Genomic DNA, 17881 nt, shown 5'->3' on the forward strand with positions numbered 1-17881 from the left:
AGATGTCGTAGAAGAATAAGAGGTCAGGGTGGAGGGTAAGGTGAGTCTTGTTAATATTAATATATGTCTTTTCTTCAAAGGCTAAACCTTCCAGCCTCATCATTCGAACACATCTCTCACTCTTTCACTCTGACAGGAAAGGAACAAAGATATTTTTTATTTAATCAAGATCTCCTCTCTGTTTTCAGCAAGGAGGTTTTTTCCCTTAATAAGATTTTTCTTGAATATTAAAAGGAAAATGAAACTATGTTAATAATATAAGGGAGCTTCCTTCTGCTCATATGTGGCAATAATTAAGTCCCTGGAGTGGCAGTGGGTGAATGTGTGTCTTTTGGGCGCGTGCAGAGTGTGTGCATGTGTGTGTGCGTACTGTAAGCACATGTTTAATAAAGCAATGTCAGTTGTTAACTATTTTTAATGAGTTCTGCGCAGAGCTCTTCATCTTCTTAAAATCCTAATTGAACCTTCAGTGTCTGTCATGGAGAGATACATTTCCTGATGGGGGGACAGTGTGTATGTGGTGTTAATTTTATGCACAGCTCAGTTGCAGCAAGCACCTGCAATTAATGGGAGTCAATTATTTGTCCTGCACTGAGACTGGAATGGGAGGAAAGTTTTAAGATAATTGCTGTTTCAGAAACAGAAAGTTTCCACCAGTCATAAATGGAACATGGAATTTCCAGCTGTAAATATGCAGCCTGCACAAGCAATGTCAGATCCAAATGGCAAAAGCAAGTACAGGTTCATGTTAGATTCAAGCCCAAATTAACCGTGGGCCTGCTTACGGATAGGCACCACACTTCCAAAATTAGGATGAAACTGGCCATGCATAGGTAATCCTACCTTAATTGGGGTTTGGCAGAATTGTAATATGGCACACATGGTAATGATCTGTGGGCTTGATTATGCAGACGGGGTCCATTCACAGAGAGAACAGGATTTTATAAACAATGTGCCTTTGTGAAGTGGCGGAGCAATTTTTGTGGATGCCAAAGTCATGAATTTGGCCAAACAGATGACACTTTAACAAAAAATAGTGGGAGAATGAAAATTGCCATTTTGGATTCTTACCAGTTGTCTACTTGAATTTCAACTATGTTAACTATGGTAATAGGCTAGATTAGGCTAAATTAAAGGGGCCATATTATGCTTTTTTGTGATTTTCTGTTATTTATAAACTGTCTATGCTAAATATGGTCAACCAGCTCCAAAATTTGAGGTCTGCTCTAGCAATGCACTTTCCAAGTCAGAAGTCAGGACATTAACCTACCCTGAATGCTTCCTTTGCAACAGTTTTTTTGCTGCCTAGCGGACCAACAGAAGCTGAAACAGTCTGTTTCGGACAGAGGCTTAACTGAGGGGCTGCATATATTAAAAGAGTTCTTCTCACTGTAAATCATGCCATGTTATTCCAGTAGAGCCCAAATTAAAAGAATAGATCGGTCAATGTGAGCAATATGTCCCCTTTAAAGGGCAGCATAATGTTAACGTTAATGACCCTGATAGATTCTCAACCAGATTCTGACAGTGAGTGAGGGGATCCTACATCAACAGTTTTGATGATTGTATATGAAAAATTTCTGTGAAAAGTGATGTCACATACTGTCACAAACCAATCAGGATCAGAGTTTTGTGCCCATGTGATCAGCACTGTCCAACAAATCTAATCAAAGCATGCCCACACAGGCCTGATGAGGCAGATAAGCCAAGTTTTAGACTGTAATTAATAACAATTGGGGAGTTTTTTCTCTGAACTTTCAGATTTTGCTAATTAAGTTGTGAATATTAAATCTTATAGAAAAACATCATATTTGAAAACACATGTTTTATCTTTACAATATTATATTAACAGTATTATTAAATATAAAATGGCAAGCTTTAAGGCATGAAGCATTATATACTTGTTTCTCCAAGTGTATCATTAGATCTGAGTGAGAAAACAGGACTCAGACATAAAAACACTCTTGAGTCCTCTGTGTGCATTATGACAAGTTGATTACCATTTCACCAGAGTGAAGATAAAATATCTTAAACAGTTCCCCCGACGATGAAGCCACTTTGCATCCACCACTTCCAACAGCATGTGAGTAAAGACACCTGTGTTTTTTTTATTTTATTTTTTTTCACACAGAAATGATGACCAGATCAGCTGCTATGATAAGACTTGCTTTAAAAAGAATGCAGTGTCTAGTAGAGGGTATTAATCAAGGAGTACATTTAAACAAGACAAAGGAAAGTGAGGAGGAGTGTTGAATGAATGAGGGAGAGGTCTACTGTAAAAAACATGACTCTGCCTGCCTGTTGAATGAGGAGGTTTCATCCTTCCCCAAGATGCTTTGAACACCAGCCATAGCCAGAATAAAGGAAGACATACTACATCTTAGATTTGCTAGATCACATATTCATAATCTTAAGGAAGAATGTGATTTTTTTGGCACAGCCTCTTGAGCAGTATACTCCAATCTTTAGTACATAACAGTGTATTTTGATCTTTTTTGTAGCAACAAAGCGTGTACACTTGCCTTTCAGAAAAAAAAGCATATTTTCTTTGTCTAGGAATTTTTTGACTCATTTTCAGGTTATCTGAGTAACTTCTCAACTCAGCTTATTTTTACAATTTACACACACTGTGTTGGGAATCAAACTGAGCAGTACTAAGATATACATACTCTCTAATTGATTTACAGGTTTTTTTCCCTTTTTTGTTTAAGGTGCAATCACAAATATTTGATTGGTTCAAAATTACTACCTTAATTACATGTTAAAGCAAATACACTGTGTTTGTGCCAAATCCAATAATAAACAGGGCAAAGCTGCTAGCCATACTAGATGTGTATGTTTGCTATGCTATACTACCCCCTGGTCTTTGAATGTAGCTAATGATGAAAATACCTTCACCACATTGACAATGCATATGTTGCATGCAGAAATAAAGACTGCAAACAAAACAAAAAAATGCACAACTGAATAGAGAAACACACTGACCAATTTGACTAACATGTATGCAGCCTAAAGAAAGTGGTGCAGGTACAGAAAACACTGCAACAAAACACAAAACAGCTCCTTTCTATGCTCTACATTTTGGAGACTGGACCATTCAGGTTGGTTTGTGATCACAAAATCATGATCAAATCACACATTTATCTAAATCAGATGTCATGATTCATGAAAACAGGAAAGGATAGGAAGGTAAATCTCCTGGTTAATCAGGAGCTTCCTCTTCAGACTCAGTATGACGGCTGCATCACTTTAGATGCTGCACAGATACGCCTGTCAATCTTATGCTCCACTTATTAATAAGACCCCAAGATACTTGAGCTCCTCCACTTAGAGTTGTAACTGGCATCCGACCCAGAGCGATACACCATCCAGCTCACACTTTAAAGGCCACAAACACAGTATTTATTTAGTTTGAAGGTCACAATAATGTTTCCTGTAGCATTAAGTTTAACAGCATTAATAAAGGCAAACAGCTATATATAGTATGTTAATTAACGCATCAGTCATGTATGCTAAACGATTTCATTTGCTTTTCAGACATATGAAAGTGGAGCAGTGCTGAATATGGGTCAAATGGTCCATGTTCAATTTTAAAATAGGTCTGAATTAATAACTTCCTCTCTCTCTCGTATTTATCTGTTTGGATTGTTAAGAGCATGTACTATTTAAAATTAACATTTATGAAAATCAATAATCTTTGAATGTTTGAGTAAGAATATCGATCATATGTGTTTATACAGTGTGTGTGTGTGCTTGCATGTATGTGTGTTTTAGACCATTTGTATTTTTAAGATATTTTTTTTGGTTACAAAAGTAATACTGCCTTGTGTGATGAACTTCTTTTGTTGTCTCAAAGCTTTCAGCTCTTTCTTTTCTCTGTGAATCTTATTATCCCAGAGGGTGAGGGGCTGTTTAATGCTAAGTGCCAATTACTAGCACTCCAAGGTTAGCAGGCCAAACTAGCCCACACTCTGTCTGCACTCCAAGCACTTTCTCTACAGCAGGAGACAATAATAATAACTTTATTTATACAGCACTTTTCAAAAACCAAGTTACAAAGTGCTTTATACATACATAAAAACAAGAGAAATAGCCAGATGAATAATAAATACAAGTAGAACTGATACCGTAATAATGACAAGTGAGGTGTGAATTACAAAAATACAGCAAACAAGTAAAAGTTAAGTTTAAAAAATCATAATAATCTATTCAGAGAAAACTATTTTGAAAAAGTACATTTTAAAGAGAGATATTGAAGAAAAATAGAGCTAGCCTGCCTGATCACCTCTAGCCAGTTGTTCCAAAGTCATGGGAAGTTTTGAGAGAGACCGTTTTTAATATGTCAGATATCTGTATTTTGATCAGTTGTTGTTTGCTGTTGGTGTCTAAAAAGAAATGGGTTTGATCTTCTGCATAAAAATGGAAACTGATGATCTTACAGAGTTTTCCTTCAGTGCTAGCTGCCAGCCAAACAGCTGTCTACTCATTTAAGTCCAGCCGGCTACTTTATTATATCCATTTTTGATTTTGATCTAAAAGTTTTGATAAACAAGTTGCCATTCCCTCTACGACCAGGAGCCTCTGCTTCAATGTGAGCACGATAGAGAAACATGCCTACAGTAATTGTCTGTATCAGTCAGGCAAACCCTTTAAAATATGCAATTATATGTTATTGAATGGTGGAATTAGAGTGTGCCCCCTATCTGGCTACTTAGCTCCATACTTATAAAAGATTTGACATAAAGGTAAATGGAGAATAATAAAGGGCCACAGCCTGAGTCTTGAGTTACTCCACAGGAGCAACGGAAGGTGGATAATTTAAAGTCACCAATGGCCATACAGAATTTCTTATTAGAAAGACAGGAGTCTAAAACTGTACCTCATATGCCAATCCAATGACCAATACCTTTTATTACATTTAGATCCAATGGTCTAAATGCAATAAAACAGCCATTTTCAATTACTAAAACTACATCATTAAGGAAGTTAAGAAGTATTGATTATTAGCTGTGACAGTGTAGCTGCACTGAACAAGGGAGGGGTTACTCATGTTAACATGTCTATGAGGCAGATGAGTCTGTGGCCTGTTACTGAGAAGTTCTCAGATGCCAGATACACAGACAAGATTAGGAAGTCTATGAGTGGACAGTCAGTTAATAGACTACTAATGTGTGAGTTAAGTCTAGTTTCCAGTAGGCTTGTGTTGCTCCAGTTGGCATACATGTTACCATTTCTGAAGAGATCTCTCTCCTTGCCCAAAAGGAATCAAAATGATTGATGATGCTGTAATCAGAGGCAGTGCAAAAATTCAGCAGCCACTAGTTTACACCATAAAGATGACTGAACCACTCACAGCTTTTCTTCATTGTGAGAACTGGACCAGAGAAGATGCACTGTTTACCAAGACTTTCAATTATTTCTGCAAGTAGCTTAATATTCTACTGAAGATTTATAGATAGAGCTTAATGTCATTTGTGTCTATATAGATAATAACAGTGTGGACAGTGGGATGACGGTCTCGGACCAGAGGGATATTTTCAATAATATCCAAAGAAAAAAACATTAGGTAATTCCCCTTGGTATTTCCACAAACCTAGCAGAGCCGGCTGCAACACAGGACTGATTTCTCTTGAGAGATCTAGCAGGAGAGTTGATAAAGGAACAGAGAGAGACCCCTCTTCTTCACCCCCAAGGAGAACTCCTTGTCACCCATTGGGTCAAAGAGAGGGAGAGAGAGCCTGCAACTTCACCAGACAATAGTAGCCTGGTGGGAGGGCTCACTAACAGAACATGCATTTTTATCCAGCAAAAGGACCAGGGGGACACGTGGAATGATGCCAGGCTCCAATGCAGCCAGCTAAGAACCGAGTTGAGCTTCAGGAGTTCATTGATCAGATATTCAATGGCTTTCAGCTCTGATTTAACACCCGACAAAACATGAGCAGTAACCACTCTGGCCAGTTGTACCACAAGTCTGGGTTTGGTGTCTTGGCTGTTGCAACAGCTGGCTATTGTGGCTAAAAACAAAAAAACACACAAGCAAACTTTAAAATCAGCAGAAGTCCTGGGACTGTACAAACCAGAAATGGAATCCAATAGCTTATATTTAACAGCACAAAGCCAGACAATATGTGATAAAAAATGGCACGTAGAAGTAGTTTAATACACAAATGTAGACTAATTCTGCCAGTGTTAATAGTATGTTCTAAGAAAAGACCATACACACACAAACATTCTCTCGCTGTCCTCCTTTTTCACACTGTTATCCCTACATTCCATCCATCCCTCATTTTCCCAAAAACAGTTTTCATGCTTTCAGTTGTTAGCTATCATATCTGTCTATCCGTCAGATTGATCTGTATTTCTCTTTCTCTCTTTGCCTCTCTAAATGATGAAGATAGAGTGTTAATTTTAACGCACTGGAGCTTTGCTGGTCTTTATGCATGCTGCCCGTGTGTGTGCATTCAAGAGGATCTGACATATTGCAGGAATAGCAACTTTCTCTTGAGTCTGTGTGTGTGATATAGTGATACAGGCCGTATGCTTCCCCTCAGCGATCAAATCAAATAGGCCCTCATCTCCTAGTGAAGCTCATTCAAAAACGACAGAGTTGATTGGCAGGCGCCGTGGGCGCCGCATGCACACACATATGCACTAAACCACAACTTGGATTTATCTGTCACAGCGACGCAACACAGCATGGCTGGCTTGCATTATGCATTCAAGCATGTGTACACCCATGAACGTAACACCGGTGATTTGCAGCAGTGGGATCAAGGTCTCCCCTCAAAAGCCTGGCCTTTGTTTCCTGTTTCTCGCAAGACAGGATATGACCTTGTTGAAGGGAAATTAGGAGGCTCACCCCCCCTGGTAATATAAGCAATATTGTTTCTATGTCAGGATGAATACATACAAGCACACGCACGCACATACACACTACACACAGCAGAAAAAATACAACTGAGCCAGTGTGAAAGTGAGTGGGTGTGAAGTGAAACTGAGAATGATAAACGCTCCATGCTCTGCCAAAAGAACAGTTGAGATAATATCTCAGGACCAGCATCACCATCAGAGTGTTTGTGTCGAAGTGTGGGGGTCTTTTTACCTTGTAGAGGGAACACTGAAGACTATGTTGCCCACCAAGGTACATGGTGTGGAGGTGGGGTGAAGTTCTAGAAAGAGGGTTAAGAAAAGCTGGTGAATGTGAAACGTCCAACTTTAAAGTCAATTAAGGTTTGAATTTATAGCAGTATTGATTGATTTTATTTTTGTGACAGTTAATACAACATTGACGTACTGTCACATTGTAATAAGTAGATATCGTTGTAGACAAGTAGAAATGAAAGGAACTTCCTGTCATGGGTCAAAAGGTTGAAGAGAGATGTGGAACGGATCCAAACTATACCAAACTGAGAAAGAAGCTAAAATTCTCTGTGGATTCGACCCCTCTCACATACACGATCATTTGAGTTAATATACAATATTGAGTAGTATTGCTTTAAATTAGCTCTTAGTTTGTGGAAATGTTAAAACAATCAATATAACTGCATAACTTAACATTATAAAATATATATAACATAAAGAAGATGGAGCCTATGAGAACCAGCCTGAGGCCACTAGAGAAGATCAAGTCAACCTGGCATACAGTGGGCTAGTTTCATGACAGTTGTTGCCATAGTAAGAGACACAGATTTAAGGTAATCCCAAACTGTGGAACAGACCTGTGAGTCCTGCTCTTGGAACTGAAAATCCAGGATTTCCCTGAATTTGGTTAAATACATCTGGTTAACTCACTAATCCTTCTTCCTGGAGTACTGCCCTCATCCCCTGATTTGTCTCACTGATCTCTTTCCATTTTAATCTCTCTATCTACTAATACAGACACATGTCTGCATTCATGCCTAAACAAACACCTACAGTACTGTAAATGCAAACACTAGTTCTGTTTTGTTTGAATGCCAGTTTCTAATGCTGTGTTGTCTATCTCTAATGGCACAGCTGTGACAATGGAGGGAATAGGGCACTACCATAGAGTTAACCCAGCATGTGGTCAAGCAAAGCTTGGAATTTGTTGCTCCATGGGATTTATTAGACCAGCTGTGCCAAATATATTGTTACTACAAAAACATACAAATCAGAATAAATAGTAACCTTTCAAAGCTTCCAGATATTCAGTATTGATTAGTTGAATGAAAATTGGCATTTAAGTTAAGAATAGTTTTGCAATGGCTAGCTCCAAGGTGAAGAAATCATTTTCATCCTTATTTTGCAGCCTCTCTTTTTGAAATCCCTGTGCTATTTTCATTTCTAAAGCATAGCACTGAATCCTTCCCTTGGATCTTTGCAGGATAAGAGAAATCGTCTTGTCTGACTCCCATTAAATGATTTTCAAATACAGAAAACATGCAAGGAGCATTGAGATGCACATAAAATTTGACTCAATATGCCACTGGTATGCCTTTTAACTCTCCCACACTGTGTGGCAGAATAACTCAGACTCAGCTTACCTGGGGGAGGCATTGATCTCACAACTAGGGGTTGAGAGAGAAAGAACAAATCAGTGTGCTTGTGTGTGACCGTGTGTGTTAGAAAAAGCTAGAAAGACTGAAAAAGATGAGGAAGAAAGGAAATTCTCTTTAGAGCAGGAACAGAAAAACGAATGTAAGAGAAGACAGGAATGGACAGAGACTGAATAGACCAGTAGACAACAGACGTGAAGAAGGAATAGCCGGAGACACAGAACCAGTAAAGAAAATAAAACTATGTAAACTGAACAATTTTCATTACATACCGCTGTCCCAACTGTGCATTTGAGATCACTGATAGAACAGGTCTTTGTGATCATGGAGTGTTGTTATCTCTGCAAACATATCGAGCAGTTTCTAATGAAAACCAACCAGAATGCTTCATGTTCAATGATCAGGTGAAGTTAAAACTTAAGGCCGTAACATGTTTCAGTAGGCATCAGCTTGCCCACATACTGAATCCACCCAAGTACTCAGTCAAAAAGAATGAGTTTACACTGTCATTCAGGTGCTGCCCTCATGAAAAGGCAGTGATTCTTACTGTGATGATACCATACAATTCATAACTAGTGAGGAATTAATGAAGTGGATGAGGTCATCCTAACCCATAAGTGTAGTTTTGTATAGAAAAACTTATTTGGCTAGATACCATGCATGAAACAGCCCAAAGTGGTATCAACATATATCATCAGTAACTCATTAGCTGACACGAAGGCCATATCATTTGTAAGGGTTGACAGGGATTCACCAATCAAGGGAATGTTGTTGTAGATCCCTGTAAAATGGACGAGGAAGAAAATTGTGTGCCCCCCAACCCATAGAAATCACCATCTGCTTGTGTTCTCGTCCTTGCTCTGCAGGATATAGTTCCACAACAAATTAGCACAACCCAGAACAGAGCGGGCAGCTAGATAATTATGAAGTTAAGGGAATGCCCTTGGTACTGAGTGTCGGTCTTCCTCTCTGCTGTAGTGAAATCTGTAACGCTATAAAGAGGAGCTTCGCAGAGAATCTTGCCATGGTTACTTCACTCAAGAGTTTTTCTCAAGGCAACACTTTGTAAATGTTGGCAACCGCGCAGAGACAGGTTTAGTGGGGCAGGTCAGGAGGCAGAAGCTCAACACTGATGTAACTCGAGCAAACTTCATCCCGCTGAAAAAGTCCTTTCTTCGCCATCAGGGGAAGTGGGGAAACCCTGCACACATGTACACAACGATACTGCAGAGGAGTAAGCATGGAAAAACTTCTTGCCAGCCTGCACAGAGCTTTCTTTATCTTACAACAGATTTGGCAGGATAAGGTCTGTCTCATGTGGAGAGTGGTCAGGTATAAAGGCTTCATTATGCTTCAAGCGAAGTTCGTCTTCTATTGACTGACAGCAGCTGACACCCCCTTTCTGACAAAGGAATCAGGGGGAGCTGTATCAAACAGATTTATTTAACTTTCAAAAACAGAAGTTACATGCACTTTATGCAGTGGTTGGCTAGGTGTGTTGAGTAAAAGAAGGCAAAGTTTGAAGTTCTATCTCAACCTAAGTTTTGTAAAAAAGAAAAAAAGGGACATTGCAGTTATGTGGTAAGTGTCATGACCACTCACCAACCAGACACCCCTCAAGCTCCCTTTTTTTCCATTTGTCACACAACTACCTCTATCACTTTTTATGTGCATTGAGTCCAACACCATGACTGCCTTTCAAGACATACTTTTTCTCAAAGTATGTGCCATTTTGCCCATCGTATGATTCATAACAACGAGACAACAAAGACATGCAGCCATACAAATGACACAGATTTCTTAGCGAGGAAGGAGGTGGGAGGCTGAGACAGCAAGCTTTTCATCTTGCCTGTTTATGTGGTTGCTACAAAAATATATAAACCAAAAAAAAAGCCTTTAGATGTGGTCAAACAGTCAGTGCATTATAGAACCTAGTTTGTTTGAAGCATACTGTGGCCTTTAGAGAGGTGCTGCGACACTGGCTGCATAGTAAAGCTCCAAATGGGGTGCCTGGAAATAACCACTGCATTGTATTGATAATCAGTTTGCTGTCAATCCTAGCAGCAGTGCGGGCAGTGCTGAAGCATTAGAAGCAAAGGTAGTAGGTATTCTTGCCAATGATAAACCCACTAGCAGTGCAGCTGACAATAACCAGCAACTGAAACAAGATAGCATAATTCCACAGTATATGTACACATGTGACTTCTCAATTCATGAGATAAATGGCTCAAAACTCCCAGAGGCCAGCCTAAATCGAACTCCAAACACAGCTACCATTGCGTATTCAATTATCTCAACACCCCAGATGGCTTTACGCTGTATAGTCATGCTTCTTTTGTCCTTTTCCTAAATATCTAGTGAATAGTATTTTACAAGATATTCCACCAGATTTAATATAGGGGGAAAGTGACAGACTATTAAAAATGCATTTGCTCAAAAGAAAATCTAGCATGAAGGTTAAAAATACATATAATACAATGTAGATATGTTCTATATGAAAAGCTTTATCACCTTTCTTCCCTCTCAGATCACCTCAGGATCTCCTAAGGTTAACTATCACAAGTGCACCCTCTCCCCACTACTGAATAGTCCATAGAGACAGAGAGGCCACAGATGATAGAGACTTCTGACTTTGACAATCCCATTACTGGATCATTGTAAGAGTATGACAAAGCAAAGCAAATATACACAGAAGGAGCGGAGGAGAATGTTGGTGAGATTGGGTGGAAGCAGACAGAGAAAAAGAGTCAGGCAGAGGGAATAGAGGGAAGCAGAGGCTTCCCCTGTCACCATCTGTAGTCTTGTGAAAGCATAAATCCTGCTATCTGTGTCATGCATACTGTACTGCTGCTGCCACTGCATCAGAGATCATCAGCACACATACACACACACACACACACACACACACACACACACACACACAGAAATGATCAGCACGCTCACAAACTCTCACACAGATGGACACAACACACTTAATGTTTTCCACCCCTCTCAGCCCCATCTGTCTACGTCTGTTCCTCTGCTCTCCCCTCTCATGTGCACATAAACACTGTTGTCACTGTGACCGACACAAACACAGAAATACACACCACCAACTGAGTGTGTCGATGCACACACAAACGGACACACACGAAATACGCATCTTTATGCCATTCAGGCAAGACGTCCTTAATTTTTGTGTCAGTTTTTTTACCTCAGTACTTTCGCTGTCATATTATCCTCACCTCATCACTATCATCATCACAATTGGCACTTTCAAGTCTCTTCCTCATCTTTCTCCTCTTGTTGCGGTCGCCTCTCTTCGTCCACGTGGTCATCCTCTCTCTATGGTTACAATTTTGCCTCTTACCTCTGCTCACTGACGAATGGAAACCTTTCTAAATGTCTACAGAGGAAACTCATGTCCTGTTTAACCTACCAACTGTTTATTGATGTAGCAAGCATGTCTTTACTCTTGCCTCTTTCAACTTCCATCTCCTATTTTCTTCTCTCCTTTGTGTTTTCTATCTGATTTATTGCTCTTTTCCATTCCGAGCTAGTCTTGTCTCTGTCATTTCTGTGTATTTGTGCCTTTGTTTATGCATTAGCCCTTACTCTTCTCTGTCATTGTATTCTGATCATCCTCTTTTCAAACCCTTTCTCTCCTCCTCCCACTCCTGTCATTTCTTTATTCTATCTCCATTAACCTCTCCCTCTTAAATTGCCTTCCTTCCTGCCCTGTCTTTAAATCCTACCCTCCCTTTATTCTTCTCTTCTCATCCTTTTCTTCTTGTTTACATTCTCTAAATCCCATCCGTTCTCTCCTCTTGTTTCCCTCTCTCCCTTTGCAACAGCAGATCGGAGAAGATTTACATTCAGCACCATGGACAGCTCTCCACACAGTGAAAACATAGAGTTGCAGTGCCACCTGTTGGCAGGCGTGAGCACGACAGCACAGGTAATGTTGGGGGAGGAAAACAATTGTTTTACTTATGACACAGGACAGATAACTTTCACAGCTCATACAAATGTGAATAAAGCTGGAATGTAAGAGCACAGAGCTGGTCATACGCCTGTGCCCCAAGTCAGCTCGGAGAGAACCAGCTTTAACTCTGAACACTACACAGAGGAGATTCTGCTGGGAGATCTATGAGAAAGGTTAAGCAGGCAGGCCTTGGGTTAATGGCAACCATATATTACCCTGTAATTTCATCCCACTACATGTCGGAGCTCATAGATGCAGTGCAACTGCGAGGCGGTTTAGCCAGAATGAGGATCTCAAGTCTCATTCCGTTCATGGCAGCCAAAGGGAGGAAACAATAGCATCTGCTCTCCTCTGAGACAAGGAATTTAATCACAAGCACAGCCAAGGTAAGATTTGAATGTAAAGTAGCAGAGTGATGGTTTCCCTGTGTGAGTGTGTATGTGTAAACGTGTTAGCATGTGTCTATAAAAAGGAATGGAGATGTTTATGTTGGCATTTAAACTAATAGCAAATGTCAATGAAGGGGGGGTGGATGATACTCATACTTATTGTGTTTAAGTGTGGGAGACGTGTGTGTGTGTGTGTGTGTGTGTGTGTGTGTGTGTGTGTGTGTGTGTGTGTGTGTGTGTGTGTGTGTGTGTGTGTGTGTGTGTGTGTGTGCGCACATATGTTCACAGTTGTGACTGAATCCAAAAAGTTCAGCAAATGAACACACACAAAGACACACAGGGGCACTGATCCACTGTAGGGATTACCAGTGATCCATGACTGGGCTCACATTGGGCTGTACTGGTGTGTGTCTTTTCCTCAGTGTCCCATCCTCCTGGGACGCCAGTTTGTGTGCACATACAGTATTAGTAACGGTGAACATGTTTGTGTGTTTTCGTGTGTAGTTTTGAATCTGGAGGGTTTGAAAAAAGGATGAAATGGAAGAAGACAGGGAAAAGGAAAGAGGGGGTGAAATCAAAGCAGAGCCCCAGCAAAGAAGAAGAAGGGAAGAGCACAGGCAAGACAATGTGCTATCTTTCTCTTTGTCTCCCTCCCTCGCCCACACACAGTAGTAAGTACAATGATCACAGAAAGGTGATCTCAAAGCTTAGCCAGTTAGAAGACAGTGAGTCGACAGAGAACCACAAAAAAAACACACAGTCTGAGAGAGCTTTGGTTAACCATTCCCTAATTGTTGATATTTATAGATATTTTTAATAAGAGCATGGAAATCAATACATGAATACAACACACAATCATTCACAAATTACATTTAGATTAGGTTTTTTTAATGAGTTCTCGTTCTCACTTGGTTTGTCTTTAATTTCAGGGGCTGAATCATAGTTCTATGGATTCAAAGTTTCCCACCAGCTCTTGAACACATCAGTCTAGATAAATCAAAGTGAGAATGATAAGAAAAAAATTCAAGTGGTCTTAAAGTTTTAGTACCACTAAATGGCCCCTAAGGGCCATATCTAACATTCTAACATGTTGTCTAAATCACCAGCTTTCCAAAACCACCACAAATCACTATTAAGTTGTATAGTGTAATAATGCTGTGGTTAATATCTGGTAAGGTTATGCACAAAAAACAGTTGGCTAGGGTTTGGGAGGGATGATAGTTTGGGCTAAAATGATCTCCTGAATTATGGTATAGCGCTATACTACTGGTGGACTCCCTGTGATATACTGAGCTCCGGTCTCCTCCTCCCCCTCTCAATTTGTACACATTCATGTACCATTAATGCATGTTACTAACTTGGCATCCTCCCTGTAGTTTTGTGATTTCTTCTCAGGCAGGAGACCTTTGGCTGCAAACCGCCTGCTGTCCAGCGTGATGCTCACCGCTGCTGCTTATTATTTTTATTCATTTTTGCTCACTGCTACTGCTGTTATTATTAGCCATATTTCTATACTGCTATATACTGTCATTTTTCTTGGGAGGATGAGCTGGTTTTACACCATTAATACGATAAGAAACCCATGAGTATTGACTTCATAATCAGTTTTTAATTAAACAAACAGTACACAGGAGAGATCTTTCTGGTGAACAAAAAACTAAATAAAAACAAGCATCTTGCTCATGATGGTAAACAGCTGAGAGGATTTTCAACAACCTGACAACCCAAAATCTGTTCTATTTAATGGCTAATAAATAAACCTATAAGTATTCACAATTTATTTACTTACATTAATAAGACTTTTAGTTACAAGTAATGAAACATTTATAAAGGGTCACACGGATCACATAAAGGTATTACTGTGCTAAATGGAAATCAGCCTGGATGGTTAAAGTAAAGTATTAGATGGACTGAATGGATTCAAAACCTACATTATGCATTTAGAAAATGCATCTAAAAGATGCTAAATGACTGTTTCGATCCTTTTAAATGCATGCACAGCAACTTCAAAGCCTTTACTATGTGACTTGAACAAACACTGAAAGCCGTTAAATACATGTACACCCACATATATACACGCACGCCATCCCACACACGCAGAAATGCATACAGACAAGCGCAGATGAATTCAAATCCCACAGATGCACACATTTCATCATGGAGAAATATACACAGTAAGCAGCTACACAAGTCGAAATAGAAGAGAGCGACAGTTCACATGTAACATGACAAGCGAGGCAAAAAAATGCTTCAATTGCTTTAAATCAAATTATCTTCAATCTATTATTATGTAAAAACTCATACAGTCACTTTGTTATCCTAATACTATTAATTTTGGTCCCAGTGTTCAGTGCAATAGCATTTATTGGCTTTCCTTCCCAGAGAATCAAGTATTGTCGGACTGTGCGCTAATCAAACCTCACCCAGTAACAAAATGCGTCCTCCCGCCACTAGGGGGGCCAGATTAGAAAACACTAATGTGTGTCATAGGGGGTAGTTAGAATTGACAAAGGACTTGTTGAGCTCTTCTTACACCCTCAATTTAGACAATAAATGAATAAAAAGATAAAAATGTGTGAAAAATCAATAGAACTAACTGAAGCGACATCGTCATGTTCACTGTGATATGGGCCCCCGTCAGAAATGATATAACTGAACATAACTGTCAGCAGTGTTTCCAATGGCAGAAATCCTGGTGTTGCGTAATGTCTCTATAAGGTATCTTTCAGAATTCGAATAACCATAGTTACAGATGTAACTCTCTCCTCTCCTTAGCATTTTTTACATATATTATTGTACGTTTTGACACTCTTTACACTCTTTGTGTATGTGTTGTTTACCAGCTATTCTTTGAAAAAGTAAAATATCCTACTAAAATGGGAAGTTGGCTTTGATGCAAACTTTATACCTCTGCTCACTGGTAGGTACAGGAACTCCACTGGTAGTGGCACCCAGCAAATCAGCAGCAGGATGGAGGAAAAAGTGTCTAAAAATCCATTCAGCCACCTTAAAATACAACTTACACACACAGCTGTGCACAGTGAGACAGACACACTCTGAGGGTAGAGGAACTTGGTGTCGGTCTGTCACAGAGCGCTGGCCACAGTGGGGCTCACACACATACACACACATATACGCACAGCTTGACCACCCATCACTGCCCTCTGATTACCACCAGCTTCCACAGCCACCCTCACTCCTTCTCTCCATCCCTCCTACACACTCCAATGATTCTCCCCTTCTTTCTCGGCTCACCCACATCTTTTCCACCGCCACCCCCAGCTCTCCCCATCCCTCCCTCCTCCTTCGCCTGGCTTCCACCTTTTGTCACTGCTGCTTGCCCTCTTATTTCTTGTCACGCCACATTCTTCCCTAACTTTCCTCTCCAACACATTAACATATAAAATGCCTCAACTGCTTTCTAGGCTTAAGTGTTTGGTGACTTAATCATTCAGATGCATAGTCACTTACCTGCTCATTCATTCACTTGATTAGTCAGCCGCTTGCTCACTCACTCATTTACCTCTTTACTTTTTCAGTCTGACTCATTCCTTTACTGACTCGCTTGATCACTCTCTCACTTGCCGGTTCAGTTTGTTCATTTAAGGTTTGTTTACACTGACCAGCAATCAACTCTTAGCTAAACACCTCCATGAACAGCCATTATCCAGTCATAATTTTTCAACTCTACTTAAATATAGCAAACAAATAACTGAAGACGTCTCCACATGTTGAAACAGCATGCATGAGGCGCTAATAACAGTTGTATTTTGCCGTTAGTATAATTTCCTTTGGCCTTTGCATAACCACAAAGAACCAAAAGCAAAAGATCAAAAATGTAAGGAGTGGACTATATAAGGGTATTTATTTGCTCAAACAAAAAGAGCAATTGTAAGCATGTGCATCTCATTAGCCAACCTACCAGTGCCAGCTGATTAATGTGGAGTGCTGGGGCCCACATCCCAATTATCGGCTATTATGAGGAAAGGCTATTATGATGGAAACGAAGGCGGCAAGGCTATTATATTAAACATGATTAATTACATACTACAAAATAACTATGAAATAAAAATGTTTATTCTTGCTTTCAAACAGTAACCCTCTTCCTTTATGAGGGTTGCCGGCCAAATGAGTGTGTATGTAGGTCCTTCAACTTTGAGTAAACAGGTGGCCTGAGACTGCTCTATACAAAATGTAAATGGTTGCTTTAGGTTTTCCATGAGATGAGGCTCTCATCTCCTGGACACTCACATTTTTATTGGTAGCCCATAGAAAGACATTGATATAGATATAGGTTTCAAAGTGATTTCAAGTTATAACCATCACTAATACCTGTGCTGTGCAGCAGCAATTATATGCTAGCATTACTATATTTTAACGTTAGCTTTACTTGTGTGTAAGAAGCTTTGGTGTTTTTAACCCATGCTGCTGGTTGATGTTGGGACACATTTGCCTACTTTTTCACTACTTGTAGGGTCAATTTTGTGAAGTCTGCATTAGCGTTATCACTGCTACTACAGTAGCTGCTATTTCTTACTGGAATATGTGTCATATGTTAGCTTTTGTTTAAGTGTTGCTTTGTGTGGGTCTGATGGTGTGGACATTTTTAATAAACATATAGAATTCAACTTTACTGATTGGTTGTACCTTAATGCTTTAACAATATTGAATTGTCAATTTACTTACTTTAGCACACACTGCTAGTGATACTGTACATGATTATAGCACACTTGCTATCACAGGCTAAAGTTAGTTAAAGTTTTTTTTATTGGATTTGGGGAAGTTTACTCTTAACCCGCCGACAACATCATCTGAACTAGCTTGTTAAATGCATCTGTTAGTCCTAATTTTTCCACACATTCCTTTTTTCTCAAAAACTTTTGTTCGGCATTACAGTTCGGCTCGTTGTGTTATGCTAGTATCAAATGACACAGCCTTGAACCTTCAGACTTCCGGGTTTAAAATCATTGGAATTCCCCTTTAATTTTTTAGCTTGAGTTGTAAATCAG

This window comes from Scomber japonicus, chromosome 2, assembly GCF_027409825.1.
Source record: "Scomber japonicus isolate fScoJap1 chromosome 2, fScoJap1.pri, whole genome shotgun sequence".
In the NCBI taxonomy this organism is placed as follows: domain Eukaryota; kingdom Metazoa; phylum Chordata; class Actinopteri; order Scombriformes; family Scombridae; genus Scomber; species Scomber japonicus.